Below are 5,506 nucleotides of genomic sequence, written 5' to 3' on the forward strand. Positions count from 1 at the left end.
TTTTACGTGTAATTTTTTAAAAGAAAAATAAATATTGGACATCAAATATTTGTAAACCATATGTTGTAGATTCAATTATTCCAATGACTTTAGTTAATAATGATTTATTTTTCTTTATATTTTAAATACTATTGTCCTATTGAAATAACTATTAATAAATTAAATATATTTTATATACTATCAGTTATTGTACTATAATAATATATTGATCACTTATATACTATTTGTATTATGGGATATTATGTATAAAAAATACTTATAAAAAATAGTAAATAATTAATATTTTGTTGACGTAATTTTAAAGATAAAAATATAATTAATAAATTTAATTTTAAACTATCATGTATCTTGAGTACGTAGTATCAATTTTCTCTATTAGGAGTGGTTAAGTTTTTAAATTCTATCATGAGTAAACCAAATTTTTAATAAAAAAGAAACAGGAACAAAAGAAGAAGAAAGAATTGGACACCAAACCTGTGTATCCCCATTATATATTGGTATAGATAACTATTCTATATAAATGTAATCTTATATTCCTTAATTTTTTATTATATATAATTATATTATTTTAATAATTTTTTCTACAACTTAATATTTAGTAATATGATTACATATATAATTCTGTATTTTTAATTAAATTAGTTAAATATTATAAAATAAAAATAAATACTAAACAAATTTTTTTAAATAATAAAAATGATCTTTCAACAAAATAAATATATTTATAATGAACCAAAAGGATTAGAATGAATATAATTTTGAATATTTATACTACAAGAAACACGTCGAATAGCGGTGGTTTTTTTAAGGATTTGCGGTAGTTTTTAACCGCCGTAAAACAGAATTCCAGCGGTTCATTAAACGTCGCCTATTAGGGGGTGATAATATAATTTTGCGGCGGTTCGTTTATTTTGGTAGTGGATTTAAAAAAAACATCTGCGACGGTTTCAAAACCGCTGCAAGTTCATACAAGAGCTTTGAGAAAAAAGCTAATTAACTACTAAAATGGTTTATACCATTTCTCTTTACTATAACATATTTTCTTTACATCAGATTTATTAAACTTGAGATATTAACATAAAGAAACACTAAATAAACAATAGATAGATTACACCAGTCCAATCCCATCCCCTTCCCTTGATTCCTTCAAAGCTCTAGTTAGCATATACTACAAGAGCAGTTGTCACCTGCCAATTACATAAAAAATTTTAGTTACAGTAGAAGAAAATCAAGCTAACACATATAATTAATTTTAGAAACATGAATTTGGTTACTATTTATCATCACTCCTCACAAATACTAATTCAAAATAACATCAATTTATGTTTTCAAGTCTTCCTAAAATTATCCTAGTTCTCTATTAAACAAGAAAAGTAAGAAACTTGTAGTAAAATAACAACATACCCTTAACTAAGCCACATTTTAGTAAAGCATCAATTATTGCAATGTAAGAAGTTTTGAAGCCAGATCCTTTGCGTCTTCAAAATCCTGTATTTTTACATAGAAAAACTGAGAAAGTTGCTGCTAGAGAACCATCTCAAACCAATAGAAAAATTTAAGATAGTGTTGTAAATATTTTTGTTCAAAATATATAATGAGAGTATGAGTAAAGAGACAATGTAAACTATGTGGAGCATAAATATCCATTGAATTAATATTATGGGCAGATAATGACATTCGTTAAAATAAATCTAGATAGCACAAACCAACTAAGCCTTTTCTAACTAGCTGAGAGAACAATATTAAATGGATCAAGCAACACCATATTGTACAACAGACTTCCTGCATGTTTCTACAAAACCAAAGGATGCATAGTGTAAAGGACAAAACTATTAATGTATATGCAACTAAAGCTAAAAATCATGAATATTGAACAAAGTTGTGTAAGAGATTTCATTACCTCACTTGGGGCTATGTGTCCAGCAAAATTTATTATCTCCGACAAATTGTCACTTAATGATGACCAATGCATGACCAAGTAATTGGAGATAAGGTAGACATCGTGTTTTGAAGTAGCCCATACTAAGTTTCTCAACTGAATCCCACAAAAAATGAAACAAATCATCACCCATTAGGCTTGAAAAGTAATTAATAAACTGCCTAAACCTACATCAATAAAACCATATACTAAAAAAAGAAGCAACAATATAGTGTTAAATGCAAATTGATAAATGTTTGAATCTTGATGTATATAGCAACAAAAACAACTTTAATCCAATTTCTATAGCATACCAGTATAGCATTCAAAGGGCTAGAGAAAACAATAATAGATTTAAAGATCATCATCGATTTTCTTTCCTCAATAATGAAATACAAAATAAAATCATAAGAAGAAATGCAACTGTATAAGACAAGACTGCCAAACAAGTACTACAGAACCACCGAATATTATGTATATATTGAATCTATAGCAGCTTATATTTTCCACTGGTTAATTAGGGGCTTTCATCAAGAATTACATTCATTTTTTAACTTTTCAGTCATGTACTCTCATCAAGCAACACTACAATACTTATCAACAATACAACAAACATAATAGGAATAAAATCAAGTAGCAATAAAGTCCGAGCACCATGTGAAACAGGTTAAAGTTAGAGCTGAACAGATACAGTATCATGGGCCTAAATATCTAAAACCATCAGACATAAAGAAACTAGAAACCAAAGAAAAAATAAAGTACCCAAGTTGTAAATTTAAAAACTTACTGAAATTGTGATTACACGCTCTTTGTCAACTTTCTTCATAGCTTTTGCAATTAACTCACCAATTTCTCTCTTCCCATTTGCTGATATTGTTCCAACCTATCATTATAAATTTTAAAATGGAAAATTCAGTCTCAAAATATGTGCTGCTGCTGTAACAATATCCCCATCATAAGTTCTAATGAAACCTGAAACACAAACCTGGACTATTTCTTCAGAAGTACTAATAAATATGAAACCTTTAAGAGAAATAAAAACAAATAAAATCTGCAGAGCATAATACAAATATTAGTATAGGTACACATAGCAACATTGAAGTATCCATGACCATGAATCATAACTTGTAATCATATAAAATGAAGAGACGACAATTGATATCTTCCATTCCTACTTCAAAAAGATGTTCCTTTACAAGAGAACAAATATTGATTGAATAAAAAGTCCCGTATCAGCATTCATTCAAACATGTTTAGGTTTCATTCCAAACCCCTTCCATTAATTCTACCAATCTATACTAATCCCATTGTGACAATCAGACAAATATCTTCTTAAGATTAAAATAATATATTTCATGTGACCAGCAAAAGTAATATCATTAAAAAAATTCAAATATATTTTGTGCCATAAATCAACCTCCATGACAGATATAATTTTCAATCAAACTGACTAGTTTCTTCACAATCTCCTGGTGAGCCTGGATAGCCATAAAGACAACATATTTGCAATTACAACTATGCAGAAGCACAACACAACATATACCACAAAATGCAGAAAAGTTCATACCTCAACATTTTGAGCTTTCAAAACAATACCAAATAGTTAGAATTAATTCAATGTGCAATACTAGTGGCTTAAAAAAGGATGCTGTTAGATATTTTTTTTCTTTTGGATATCTGTATCATGAGAAAGAGAAAGATGAATAATTTGCATAAAGGAAGAAAAAATTGAATGCTCATTGTTATTTAAAGAAAAACTTACAGGTAATTTAAAGAAAAGTTCACAGCCAAATTGTTTGCTTTGATCCTTGATGTTGAGTTACTCTTGTCTTGTGGTGTGTTCTCTTGTCCCCACCTGCAATTAACCAAGCGATCCCTTTTCCTTTTTTCTGTTACTTCATAGGAGCATAGCCAACTGCCATGAAACCCTCAATCGATGACGTCACCTTACCCCCCGCCGTCGCCACCAACTCTGCCGCACCATCCAAGCCCGTCTTCCTTACCAAAACCCATCGCGAGCAATTAGCACTCCAGTGCCGCTGGGAGGAAATCGCTAAATAGAAGCGTCACCAGGAGGAAATCGCCAAACAGAAGCACCGCCAAGAGCAGATCCTTTCTCATAATCGACCTTCCTCCGATTTCGCAGCCGATTCCAAACCCTCCGCTGACTCCGACTGCCGCGACCACACCCGCAGCCGTGAAAGGGACATGGACAGGGATAGAAACCGCGAATGTGGGGTTTTGTGTTTTTCACTTTTTCTTGAATCACTGAGGGAGCGGTTTCCCTTTTTAATTCGAATTGGAGATTGGAGATTTTGTGTGTGCAACATTTTGCCCTTGAACCACAGCCAAATTGTTTGATTTAGTAGCCCTATCTCAAATCGTCACCAAGACAGCTGCAATCTAATATTTTAGCGGCATTTTCGAAGACCGCTGGTATGTGGTCGCCACCAGTTGCCACTTTTGGCGTAGTGATACATCTCACATTAAATTAAGCATACCCATATTAAAATATGCATGAGACCACTTAGAGTTTACTAATAAACTACAAAAACTCAAAATATTATATCCTACATAAGTATCCTGTAAGGTCCCACATCGGTTGGGGAGGAGAACGAAGCATGTCTTATAAGGGTGTTGATACCTCTCCCTAGCATGATGCGTTTTGACGAGTGAGTGTGCGGGGCTTCGATTATCATCCTTATCGTCAATGGCAAAACCGTGAGGCCTTGTGTGCCAAAGCGGACAATATCGTACTAGCGGGTGGTCTAGGCTGTTACACATGGTATCAGAGCCAGAGCCCGAATCGATGTGCCAGCGAGGGCGCTGGGCTCCCTTAGGGGGGTGGATTGTAAGGCCCCACATCGGTTGGGGAAGGAAACAAAACATGCTTTATAAGAGTGTGGATACCTCTCCCTAGCATGACGCGTTTTGACGTGTGAGTGTGGAGGACTTCGGCTATCATCCCTATCGTCAAAGGCAAAACCGTGAGGCCTTGTGTGCCAAAGCGAACAATATCATGCTAGCGGGTGGTCTGGACTATTACATATCCTCTAATAAAAATCAATAATCAACCATACATATATCTATCAGTTCTCAACACTGCTCCATCTTTATCAAAAAATTATCATGGTGATAAACAACTTAAACTTCATCAATATCTTCAAAATTATCCTGCATAATGTTATAAAAAAAAGTAATTAGAAAATTACTTATAATGATATATTGTCAAAATTAAACAAAAGATATAAAAATGACTAAACTGATTCATAATTATAAAAAACATAAATGAATAAATAGTGGTTTTATGAGACAGACTCATTTAGAAACCATAGCCAAATAGAACACTACTAGTTAGCTAGTTATTTAGCTCCTATTCTTCTTCGTCCTCCTCTTTAAACAAACTGAGTCGAGGCATGCCTCTAGAAACTAGTGCTGCAACTGGAGAAAAATGATTGGAAGAAGAAGGTATTGTAGATCATGGAATCTATTTTATAGCCAGCAACAAAGAAGAAGAAGGTATTATTGCAAATCTTGGAATCCATTTTATATAGTCAGCAACAAATAAATTTTAGCCATAGCAATACA

The 5,506-nt window shown here is 32.5% G+C and overlaps 1 long non-coding RNA gene across 2 annotated transcripts; it reads right to left on the reverse strand.

Annotated features, from left to right (window-relative positions):
- Nucleotides 1–993: 993 nt before the first annotated feature.
- On the reverse strand, nucleotides 994–4,402 carry LOC110271140 (uncharacterized). 2 transcript variants are annotated; one of them, XR_002361392.2, is made up of 5 exons: nucleotides 3,681–4,402; nucleotides 2,706–2,969; nucleotides 1,901–2,035; nucleotides 1,405–1,488; nucleotides 994–1,187 (listed from the first exon to the last, which is right to left on the reverse strand). It is a non-coding gene; the product is annotated as an uncharacterized LOC110271140 (long non-coding RNA). The 2 variants fall into 2 exon arrangements; XR_015880697.1 differs by having other exon boundaries at nucleotides 2,706–4,400.
- Between the last annotated feature and the right edge of the window lie 1,104 nt (nucleotides 4,403–5,506).

The sequence above is a fragment of the Arachis ipaensis genome, chromosome B4, assembly GCF_059453495.1.
Source record: "Arachis ipaensis isolate K30076 ecotype BB chromosome B4, ASM5945349v1, whole genome shotgun sequence".
Taxonomy (NCBI): Eukaryota; Viridiplantae; Streptophyta; class Magnoliopsida; order Fabales; family Fabaceae; genus Arachis; species Arachis ipaensis.